This window comes from Pinus tabuliformis, chromosome 2_2 (genome assembly GCF_031772625.1).
Source record: "Pinus tabuliformis cultivar Carrire ecotype Pingquan chromosome 2_2, CPIR1, whole genome shotgun sequence".
Taxonomy (NCBI): Eukaryota; Viridiplantae; Streptophyta; class Pinopsida; order Pinales; family Pinaceae; genus Pinus; species Pinus tabuliformis.
In genome coordinates this window covers 750,577,601-750,590,826 of record NC_142300.1, presented here as the reverse complement: position 1 = coordinate 750,590,826, position 13,226 = coordinate 750,577,601, and the positions used below count along the sequence as shown (strand labels likewise).

The following is a 13,226-nucleotide window of genomic DNA, read 5'->3' as shown; positions in this document are numbered from 1 at the left end:
CAGTGCCTCAGCTTGGGTTGAGATCTTTTGTTGTGATAGAGCCATCCTCAAATGTTGTGTCAATGACACCACAAACCACCCACAATCCTGCGCATCTATCAAGGTCATGTTGGTCTCGCGAATAGTGTTCTTTAATCTTTGGTACAGATCCCACGGGGTTTCGCAAGACAACATTACGATCTCCTTGAACCCAATAACCAACTGGGTTTTTGATTTTGGTCAGCCAAACTCTTTATTTAATGAATCCTATATTGCCGCTATTCCCTCATTCAGATGATCGGTCGAGTATTTTATTTACCACGTCAACGCGTGGTCCTGTAGTGCACTAACTTGGGTGGCCTTTTTTATGTTCTCATCTATTATGCCTTGGGTGTCCCATACAGACCGTATCACAAACTAGAACCGTCCAAGTTCTTCATTCCCTACACCCTTAAATATTGGCAGTTTGATTGCACTCGCCATCCCGACTTTTGGTGGTGGTGGGGTTGGGGTGGGGTCGAAGTTGGTGTCGATGGATTCGATGAAGGTGATGCGGGGGATGGCATGGACGGAGTTGGTATCAGTGAGAAGTGCTCCCTGATCAACCAGACCGTACTCCCTAGTGAGAACCTTGCGAGCTCCTCCTTGCTTTCCTGGGAAATAGAAGCTAAAGGACTATTCTCTACTCCTTCTGTTTCGCAGTAACCTCTTTTGCTCCACGTTACTCCAGACATCAATAAATGTGCATATTCTATTTTTCACACAATAGCATCTTAATCCAAGTTTTCAATGATTTGATATACCTACCCTGAGGTCCTTGAAGAAACCACCTTTTTGCTTCACTATAGCTCATAGTTGTATCTATCACGAACTTAGTAGTAAATCCTCCTATTACCCGATCCAACCAATGATCCACTGTGTGCGCGATTTTATCTTATGTGGCTTCTAGCCTACGCACCAGTTCTAGGGTCCACACAATAGGTTGGTCCAATCTACACCTTCCCACACTGTCAGCTAGCCTCGCAATTCACTCGTATAGCTCTACAGGAAATGTCGCGAAGAAGACTTCGTGAATATCTGTGTATATATAGTGGTCCAACCAGTCTTCCTCTGATATCTACGGATTTCTGTTTTCCTGAACTATGAATTCGTGGAGTTTTAGATCCCACCACTCTTTAATCTCTTTCTTTGTAGGGTTCCAGTGTTCCCACATCAGACACCCCTTAGGCAAATCCCAGTCCCAGCAATGGAACCATTTGTTGGCTTATATGGGCCTGCCCCAAGTTCAGAAGAATTATTTAGCTAAACAAATCCCGAAGCTACCGGCCCTTTCGGTAACAGTCTGTGGAGTGTGAACTGAAGTCCCACCCGAGGTAGTAGGGGAGAGTGCTAGAACCAGGTTTTCGCACCCTTGGGATGTCTAGATGTGGTCTGGAGGTTTCACGCCCCATTCTATAACGCCGCGTTGCCCTGTTTCGTGTAAATCCAAACCCAGAATACTCTTTACTAGTTATTGGCACACTGTCTACAGATCTAATCTATTTGATGAAGTATTACTTAGAAGGGTCTTTAAGCAAACATTTATTAGATTTATCCAGTTCACACACTTAGATTAAATGTAGATTCACATGTATTCAAAATGTAAGCATATGCACATAGATCAAATAGTGATATTAACCATAAAAAAAGCTAGATCCGCAATACTTCAGATTTAACACAGAATTACCTAAGAAACTTATCTTTATTTACTTTCTTCACCAATACATCCAGATCTGCCCTGTGCACTTAGCTGCAGGGGTCCGCGTACACAGCTGCGGACTCTTCGAGGTCTCTGTGCACACAACTGCAGAACCTCTATCCACTACCCAAACCCTCGACTCGGACTTACAGATGTTTACAGATTGTTCTCCTCAAAAATCCATTACATTACAGATCCAAGATCATATAACCAAACTTAGCTACCTCTACCCATAGAGCCTCGCTCTATTTATACCTTTCCATGGACTGCGATCCATGGGCGGGCCGACTCCACTTACATTTTTTTACATTATCTTTCGGTGGACTACCCTTTTACTTTAACTTACTACACATCGCGCTCTGTGCTTCTCATGGAATCTTTACCCTCGCTTTTTCCAAAATTGCAGGCTTCGTGCCCCATGAACATTGCACGGGGCTTCCACTACCCAACACCAGACAACTTGAAGCATTAGCATATTTTCTCTCAGGATTCTTAGATTTACGATTTCATGAACAATGAAGGTGAGTTTCAGAATTGTAAGATAGATACAGATTTTACAGAAGACAATAATATAGAATGTAACATAGATGTAAATATTTTAGATATAGCTAAACCGACTAAATTTACTAGAGTAGAAATAGATAATTTAGATAATATAGAGATTGAAGAAACAATGAATGATGATTTATAAATTCTTAATCTGAAAAACAATTTTTTTCCTAAGGGTTTAATCCCTTTATAATATTTGTCTGACTTTAATGATGTAGCTAGGAAACCCAAAATGGAACCTTTGAGGGCTGACATAGAAGAGTGTAACATAGGAACTGAGGATAAACCAAAACTCATTAAAATATCAAAAGCCTTACCTCTAGAGGAAAAGGTTAAATACATCAATCTGTTTAAAGAGTTCCAGGATGTATTTGCCTGGAGTTATGAAGACTTAAAATCTTATGACACTAGCATAATCCAACACAAAATACCTCTAAAAGAAGATCATAAACCTTTCAAACAGAAACTTAGGAGAATAAACCCAATTCTTATGTCGTCTATTGATAAAGAAGTTAAAATAATTTTTTATGCCCAAATTATAACCCCCATTAGATACTCATATTGGATTTCAAACTTAGTCATTACTAGGAAAAAGACTGGTGAAATTAGACTTTGTGTAGATTTCATAAATTTAAACAAGGTCTCACTAAAAGATAACTATCCTCTACCAAAAATGGACCATATCTTGCAGAGGGTAGTAGGCTCATCTAGGATTTCACTGTTAGATGGATTCTCTAGGTATAAGCAGATCTTAGTTCAACCATAGGACCAAGCCAAAACTACATTTACTACTCCTTGGGTTACCTTCATGTATTTGAATATGCCTTTTGGATTAATTAATGCAGGTGCCACATTTCAAAGAGCTATGGATATAGCTTTTGCTAAGGAGATCCATGACTTCCTATTAGTATACCAAGATGACATCACAGTCTTCTCTAAATCTAACAATGAACACTTAGACCACCTGAGAAGAGTATTTATCAAATGTAGAAAATTTGGGATTTCTTTAAATCCCAAAAAGGCACTCTTTGGTTTGGCAGAGGGAAAACTGTTGGGACATATCATATCTAAAGATGGGATTAGAATAGATCTTGCTATAATAGAGGCCATTTTGATCATTACCCATCCTAGAAACATTAGAGAGTTATAGTCATTTCTAGGCAAGATAAACTTTCTTAGGAGATTCATTTCAAATCTAGTAGAACCGATTAGAGAATTAAATAACATGCTAAGAAAGGACTTAGCACTTAAATGGAAAATGGAGGCCAAACAATCCTTTGAAGCCATCAAGGAAGCCTTAACCAAAATCCTAGTCCTGATAAGCCCTGATTCTAACAAGGATTTTATAATTTTTTCTTTTGCTTCAGAACACACCATTGCAACAGTCTTGCTGCAAAAGAACAACCAAGGATATGAATAACCAATTGTGCTTTTTAGTAAATCCTTAAGAGATGCCACACTCAAATACAATATTATGGAAAAACAAGCATTAGCTTTAGTAAAAGCTATCAAATACTTCAGAGTATACGTTCTGTATTCTCACATTATTGCTTATGTTCCAAATTCTGTAGTCAAGGACATTTTGACACAAAATGGGGCTGAAGGGAAAAGAGGCAAATGAATTGCCACAATATTGGAATATGACATAGAGATAAAGCCGAATAAACTTATCAAAGGCCAAGGTTTAGCCAAACTCATGCTTGAATTGAACTGTTAGGCCCTTGATATAAACTTCATTAGTGCCCTTGATGATCAGGAAGAGATGGCGACTCCACCGATCAGTGAACCTTTTACTGATTCACCGTCGTATGCAGATATTATATTTTTATTACAAAATTTACAATCTCCTCCTGGTTTAAGAAGAACTAAAGCTAGATTTTTAAAGATGAAGTCATTAAATTATTGTATCATAGATAATGCATTGTTTTGGAAAGACAATAGTGGTATTATTTTGAATTGTTTACTAAAAAATGAAGCTGATAAAATCATGCAAGAGTTTCATGCAGGGGATTGTGGAGGACACTTGTACTGGAAGACTACTGCTAACAAAATCTTGAGGGCTGGTTTCTACTTGCCCACTTTGTTTGGATATGTTAAGAAACAAATGACCTCCTCTCATAAATGCCAGATATTTGAGGGAAAGAGAAAAATTTTACCCTTGCCTCTTAAACCAATTTCCACTTAAATTCCATTTCAACAATGGGGGTTAGACTTCATTGGAGAAATACACCCAACCTCCTCAACTCAGCACAAATGGATTCTGACAGCTACTGACTATTTCACCAAATGGATAGAAGCCATCCCTTCTAGACAAGCCATAGACACTATCATAATCTCATTTCTAGAAAATAATATCCTGTCAAGATATGGATGCCCCCAGAAGCTCATTACTAATAATGCAGTTGCCTTTAAATCCAAGAGAATGACAGACTTATATAATGAATACCACATCACCCTTGCCCACTCCAGTGCCTATTACCCCCAAGGTAATGGACTTGCAGAATCATCTAATAAAATCCTGGTCAATATCATTAAGAAATTGCTGGAAGATAACAAAAAGACATGGAACAAGAAGTTAGTCAATGCCTTATGGGCAGATAGACTGACTACTAAGAAGTCCATTGGAACATCACCTTATCAGTTGGTATATGGGATGGATGTTGTTTTTCCATCATCTTTAGGACTACCAGTGATGAATATCATCCAGGAATTACAAGTGGAACCAAATGATATTCAGAGAAGAATAAATCAGACCATACACTTGCAGCAGACCAGAGAAGAAGTATATGTAAAATCACTGGTAATCCAGGACAAAATCAAGAAGGTTTTTGATAAAAATACTAAATCAGATGATCTTTACATAGGATATAAAGTCCTTAAGTGGGATTCAAGGAGAGAAGACAAAGGAAAGCATGGAAAAATTGATTTTTTGTGGAAAGGGCCTTATGTCATTTATGGTTACAGGGGAAACAATGCCTTTTTCTTGAGAGAGATAGATGGATCAGATCTACCAGGAGGACCTGTTAATGGTAGAATGCTAAAGCATTATTTTTCCACTGACTAATAATAGTTCACTTTACTTTGCATCATTGTACATAAAATTGCAGAGTGTAGATTGGATTGGACGATAATCCTTTGAAGTTGAAGCCCGGAGAGAAGGCCCTCAACTTTGAAGGATTCACTATCATAACTATCAATAAAGCAGAATCACAGAAGGACAGTTCACAAGGTAACTACAATCACAATTCAAAGGCTACTGATCTTTACAGTTCCTGACATTTTAGTAGGAAATGTCATCCCCATGTAGAGCCACTGTTAGAGTCCTAGAATAATAAGATTCGTAATTTTCAATTGACTATGGTTAAGTCTTCTAATGTTGTGCATACCTTTTCTTTCTGCAAATCTTTTCCTTATTAAAATTAAAAAATGTGAAGAGGGTATGTCCTAAAAGAAATATCAAAGGACAAAAGAAATAAGAAAAAAAAATAATAAATATGAAAAAATATGAACCCCAAACAAAAATAGATCATGAAGGTGTGCAAGTGCAAGTAGCACTACTCTTTACTTTACTATCTAAAATAATGGTTGTGTGTAGCTTGACATACATACCACAACCCATGATAGTCAAACTGTTTAATCTTGACTACTTCATGCTTTAAATTTCATGTTTATAATTAGAGAATAAAGATCTAGCCAAATTGTTTAATCTTGGCAGATCAGTAGATAGGTAGAGGAATAAAATGTGCTCATAAGCTTAATCAAAGCCATTGGAAGATATAAGTTTAGAAGTGGATAGTTTACATTTCAAAAGAAAAAGGAAAGGAAAGGGTCTGTTGGCTTAAATGCACCCAACAAAGTGAAGAAAAAATGTTAGGGTAAGTAAAAGGGTAAGCAGAAGAAAGGTTGGAGAAATTACAAAGTTGATTGAAGCATAAGAACATCTATCATGTTTAATCATGTGTTACAGTGTGTAGGAGCAGTTATGAAAGTAAAAGGATGCTTATCAGCTGATTTGGTTAAGTTCCCCTTCATTTCATTTCACCCCCCACTAAATACTTACTAATTTCCCCTTTTACCCCTTCATTTCTTATGAAGACACATTTTTCCTTCATTTTCACCCTTGCCCCTTGCTTTCACACATTCCCTAGCAAATTACCCTCCAAATTCATTCCCCTACCCAGAAACCATTTTTACCTAGTGTGAAACCCCCTTTCCCCTTTAAAAAAAATCACTTTTCCCTTGATTAATTTCCCTAAATTTCCCTAAATCTCCAAAAAAACCCATAAAACCCTTTATCCTCAGTTTTATCCCCCTTGGCATTGTTAATAAACCCCGCAATTCACCATTTTCCTGACAAAACTTGTTTAACCCGCCACCCTGGTGTAGTAAACTAACCCCGCTACATAAACCCCAGTCATTATATTTTTAATCCCACCATTACTCATAAATTAATTACAAATCAATTGTAATTAACACCTAGGCCCTGTTAATTTCCGCCCTGATTACCCACCGTGCAACTTCACCACGCGACAACCATCATATCTGTCACCCCCAAATTTGACAGTGCGCATCCATATTGTGTCCAATCACCTCCCAAAGTTTACCCGCCTAAGAGCATGTGATATGAGCGGTTTTCTTCGAGCCGCTTTTGGCTACGTGGCAACACTGCATTAACTCGCTTGCTCTCGGGAAAATACTGCCCAATGGCCAAAAGCAGTGCGATGGCCCCTGAAACCACTTCCCCACCAAAAGCAAAAATCACCCACTATTCATTATGAAGTTCCACACCAACTTCTAACTGTTGCCGATTAAAAGGCCGCAGACCCACATTTTTACCCTTTTTGCTCAATTTTCTCTACGAAAGCTGGGAAGACTTCTTGCGCAAACCCGAGTTTCTGAAACCGAATTCAACTGCTGAGTACCTTCCAAGTATGCCTCGGACACCCAATTTAGCCATCGACAGCATACTTGAAGCCACAATACCCTCTGCAACTGCCATAAAAACCCGTTTGCAGTCTGAACCTAAAATTCCAAGTATTTTGATAACAAACCAGAAATGACCGTCTCAAATTCAAGAATGTACAGTTAATTCAAAAATTAAAGTAATTGCATTCAATTAATTTCCCTTGAATTGAGAGTATTTCCCACTGAATACCCAAACCCCTATCCTGCAAACTGCCATTACTCTATCACTACACCTTAGTTTTCAAAACCTCACTACTTCATCCTGTATAAGCCTGATTCCCACATTTATCCTAAAGATGGTTGCTCAGACCTCTCTGGATGTTAGACCTGTGTCAACCCCTTATCTAGACATTGACCATTTGGCCCTAGCAGACAGGGATTTCCAAATTAAAGACACCGCTACTCACGACCACCTTCTGAAAATCCACTGCTAGAGTAAGGATAGGTTCCTAAACCATGTAGATGACATTCACCTTTGGGAATCCAATTTACCCAAGTACACATTCCCAGAAGTTCACCCATTCCTTGATATTGTACATTTCTGTCATGCATGCTATTTCCCAAGCCAAAGGGCTATTGTGGCACCAATATAGCAGTTGCTATTCTCCATTACTGTTGAATCCATCAACTAGACGCTACAAATCCAGCCTAGCCCTAATGAGAACCCTCTATCGATTGGAAACCTGTTAGACCTATACATCACACTAGACCCAGTCAAAATCAAGCAAATCTTCCAAAATATCATCATTGAGGAAGGCCATACTCCTACAGACACTATGTTGCCACCATTTTTTTAGAGACTGGTAGGCGCATAATCACCATGCTCTCATGCATCCTAGGATAGACATTAGATGAGCATGTGGATGAGGTCATCATGGACTTTCTGTTCATTTTCACTCCAGGCAAGCCTCCTACCATTAAGTATGATTATGCTCAGTTCATTTCAAATAGAATACATGAACAATTCACCAGGATGCCCACTGAAAGAGTTTTCAAATACTCTTCAGTGTTGTTGTATATGTTTTTGTATTACTAGACAGACAAGTTCCCTATAAGAATCCAGAAATTGGACACTAAGGGAAAGGACAGATTAGTCATCTACTGGACACCCTTGGTCCAAACGTTTTCCACAACATTCACCTACAAAAACTTCATAGACTTCTTTGTATACCCAATTATGAACATGCTGACTTCAACTACTCAACCCAAAATCAGCCAAGACATCAAGAGGGTACCGCAATTGGCCAAGAACAGCAAGGTGGGAGACTGGTACTTATACCAAAACCACACCGAGATCAGAATTTATGGCTGTGAGCTAGCCCCCTATAAGTTGCCCGAATACCTCCCTATGAGGATATTTTCCCTTGAATATTTCAGACAAATCATCAATTCTAATGAGGTCCACTTCCTATCTGCAAGGAAGAAAACACAGTTCAAGGTAAAAAACCAATTGGGCCCATTCATTTGCAACAACAGAGAGGCTAGACCAGAGGCTGACAGATTACTTCAACAAATGAAATTCAGAAATAGTTTCATCTGGCACTATGACCCTCATGGGGTCATAAACAAGCTCAGACTCAAGGTCAAGTTTGGACCTTACATCCATTACCTACGACCTGACATTGAACAGTTTGCTAACCAAACTGAGTGGGTGGAGAACACGTTGATTGATATGGACAACACAGTTGTGGATGTTGAGAACACACCGATTGATCTAGAAAAGCAATTTGAGTAGAACTCTTTCCTGCAGGTTATAGAATTACGAGAACCAACGAACATTCCTCCTGTCATACAGACCCTTGCCAATCAGGAGAAGAATCCTAAGAGGAGTAGGGAGGAGGCATCTAGCTCTGCCATGGAGACTTCAGATGAACTGTTTAAGCTAAGTAAAAGGCCCAAGTTGAATCCTGTGCCTGAACAGGAGGAGAACATTGCATCAGAGGAAATAATTGACACTGAGGCAATGGGTCAGACAAGTAAAGAAACAGCTGAAACGGCTACATTAGGTGAAATAGAGCAGCCATCAACCTCCAATACGCAGATGACAGAGAGACAATAGAGTATGGAGGTTTCTTCCTTTGTCATACCAGCTCATAAGGAAAAGGATATCAAAGACATATTCAAAGAGATAAAGATGAGGAATGAAAATTTGAAAGCAGAGACTATGCCAAATACCTCAAGCTTACACCACCAAACTAGACCAGACTGATGTCAGCCTTTGACATCAAAGAAGGGAAAATGCAGGTGTCATTGCAGGCCACTGTACAGCAACCAAAGACCTCAACAGATTACAAGAAGACTAATTTTGAGGTGTTGGCTAGGGATGTTCATCCCATTGATCAAATGGATTTTCACAAGCAAGGTGAGAAATTATTTACTCCACCCTCACAGCAAAGACCATGGCTACTTACAAGTTGCAGGATTCATTGGACAATGTGACAACTCAATACAAATTGGAGAGGACCTCTTCACAGGCTAAAGACACTAGGATAAAGTACTTGGAGGACTTGGTCATTTAACTGGGCCATGACCTAAGTGATATTAGGGCTGCTAAACTGATGATCAAGAAGAAGAATGAGGATATGGCAGCCCTCAAGAAACAACTCAAGTTGCCTCATTTACAACACCCGCAGACAAAGGAAGTCATGGAAAGCTAGACTAATCATGAGGAAATGATGGACTTAGTATTACAGCTAAATGACCAGTTAAAGTAGATGGAGAAAGAGTTGGATAGCTTGACTCAGCTCAAACAAGCTAGTATTGATAATGCTCCTACAACTGTCATTCCAATAGTGACCGCAGTTGTACCTTCTACTTTGGCAACATCATTAGCTCCCACTGCTCCAATGACCACTGCACTTCTGGCATCTACACCAACTACATCAGCAACATGATCAAAAGCAACAACCTCCATAGGTGATGAAGCAAACAGGTTGGTCAAAGCAATGGAAGAAATGTCCATTCAGACCACTGAGATGAATAGACTTAAGGAGAAAGTCACAAGCGTGGAAACAGATTGCAAACTTTCCTAGATCATGCATAAAGAGGAACAACAAAAGGCTACAAGGATGAATGAAAGAATAAAAAGCCTGGAGAAAGAACTGACACTAAGTGAACCTATAGGTAAGGCTAAAGACCAATTGTGGGCCAATATCATTTACTCTGTCAATGATATTTGGCCATCCATCTAGGTTATTTTTGAACAAACTGATTTAATAAAGCAGGCCATAGAAGCCATTTAGAAAGTTAAGGAAGAACTTGGAGATATGCCAGAGGAAGCTGCAAGAATCATCCACTTCCTCAACTCCAAGAATAAGTATGAGATGCAAGAACTTGAGATACCTGACAGGACATGTACAATTTTGGAAGTCAGAAAACTCCTCACTAAGAGGAATTTGATTTTGAACTTTGAAGATAAGTGTCAAAACATGCAACTAGCCGTTGGTCCATGGTTAAGTTCGAACTTTTGAAAAAAAATGGATTACCTAATCCCTTAGTTATAAATGATAAGTTAATGACACGTGAGGATTACAATAAGAAGATCAGGGAAGTGGAAAGAGAACAGTTAATCAACTCATCCATGGAGAGCTTACCAACAGGAAAAGTATTGTATCAAACTTTTGAAAACTTGGTTTACCTCCAGCATGAGGTAAAACACATGTTTATTAATGATCCTACTTTTGCCAAATATATAAAGGAAGATGAAATATACAGAAAGATTCTCAATATCCAATTACTATATGGTGAGAGATGGGAAAAACTGAATGAATTACTGTAGGAAAAACACGATAAAAATATAAGTCTACGGTAAAAACTAAAAGAGAATAGTAAAAGGATATTGACACATCAGCAAGGTTAAAGTGTATCAGATGAAATAATGTCATATGAAAGGTTAAAGTAAAACAGAACATCAAGTGTGAAGACCAAACAACCAACCAGCTTAAAGGGCAAAAGATCAAAGAACAAAGCCAGCAGAACCTAAATAATAGAGACAACAAGCAACAGTTCAATAGTTGTCTCTATCTTCTTGCATGAAGATATTTCTTTTTCCTAGGTTAGTTCTCAATGCAGTTTGAGATATTTTGTAATTCCTTTTTGTCCAAATGCTTCATAATTCGAAGTATTAGGGTGGATTATTTTACATTTGTAGAGTTATTTTGATCTTAAAACCTAAGGGTGATTGTACAACTTTTAAGTCAATAGATTAGAGCAAGTAATAAAATCATTTCACTACAGGATTCATGAGATGAGTTATTTGTAGTGAAATATCTTCTTTGTTTGATTTTGTTACCTTCTTATGTGTTTCATAATCTTAAATGTGTTCTAAATTTCAATGAATTAACTGGAGATATCACTCAGAATTTGTTAAAGTACACTATGTTTTTCATAGTTAGTCATTTACATGTTTTCCTCTGATACTCGGATTTGAGAACCCTTAATTGCTCTCCCATCTCTGTTGAATTCTTTCATTCCTTCCAGAGTCCAGCCTAAGGAACCCTTAATTTCTCCTTGGATCCAATTTGAAACCATTTCACCATTTAGCCTTTGAGATATGTAGTAACTCATCTATCTTGCCCTATAGATGCTATTTTTAGAACTAAATCTAGTCTTGTTTGTCTGACATTTGACCCCACAGCCCAATGGTAAAAGAAAACCTCTGTTCATCTAAGTAAAGTGATCCCACCAGCCAAATTCAAGCCAAAACCCAAGTGCAAACAATAACTAACCTAAAATCATCTTAACTAAAAAAAAGGTTAAATTATCAAGAGAGAGCCCTCTCTGAGCATCAGGAAGGCTAGGTCCTGATCTCCAAAAGTGGTTTGTGGCTACCTTTGACTTTTCTTCCTTCTTTAACTTTGAAAGAAATATTAGGGTGATAACAAAGTCAAAATTTTTATTGTTAACAATGTTGATCCTATTATCTTGTTGTATTTCTTTCACAAGCATGCCTACCCTTGGTGGAAGGAGGTCATAATTTCTTAAATGAAGAGGAAGAATGGAATGTGTCCTGTAACACCAGAGGAGACTCCATTAGTATTGAAAGCTTTTGATTTTGGTAGAAATATTAAGATAAATATTGTTGCTGAAGAAATCTATGGGGCAGAAGGAAGGATGCATGCCCTCTATTCAACTTATCCAAATATTGTAAGTTGACCAATTCACTCCCTTCAACTCATTTTCCTTTTAAGTTGGATTTTCTTATGTCATGCACTCATGCAAATCAACAAAAATCGCCAGGTGAGGAAGGAGACTCTTCTTACTCCTATGGATTTAAAGCCATTCCAAAATCATTCATCTGAAATGGCTGCACTAGATTACATGGTGTATTTGGCCAGCGATGTGTTTATTGATCCTACATATGATGACAACATGACAAAAGTTATGGGAGGGCATTGCAGCTAATCTTATATTGTTTTGCATATATTTCGCAAAGAGGATATAGTGGTTACCTGGTGGTACAAGTTGTAGTGGTGACAAATTTAGTTCTCTTAGAATAAATCTTTGTAAGTACCGTTAAGAAGCCTTAGGGATCGGGTCACAAGTATTATTAGTAATTTTCCAGTCACTTGTCTACATTATTTATTATATGTTTCCTTTTTCTTTCTTGATTTTGTTGGATACTTTCTTGATTGAGTTTTAGTTCAATGTAAATTGTGGAAATGCTTTGGATGTGTTAATCTTATTATCTTGGTGATGCATCAACATTTGAGAATTATTGTTATATTAATATTTTATAATAAAGATCCCTAGTTGTGAAATCCTTAATGAACCTCTTAGAAGCCCATTTCTAATCAACCCTGAAGGGCCTCAATTTTAACTTAAAAAGTCGCTCTGAGTTGGAATTATTTTTTGAAGTATGACAAATTATTTTCTGAAGTGTAACAAATTAAATATATCATGGTAACAGCTACTAACAAAATACTAGTTTTACTGTCTTAAGTTTTGAAATTAAGATTTTAACAGGATTACAAGAAATGGCTGCCACCCAACATTG

At 37.9% G+C, this 13,226-nt stretch overlaps 1 pseudogene; it reads left to right on the top strand.

Annotated features, from left to right (window-relative positions):
- The window catches only part of LOC149194860 (rhamnogalacturonan I rhamnosyltransferase 1-like), a 38,353-nt pseudogene extending 25,719 nt beyond the window's left edge, over positions 1-12,634 (top strand).
- The last annotated feature ends 592 nt before the right edge of the window (positions 12,635-13,226 follow it).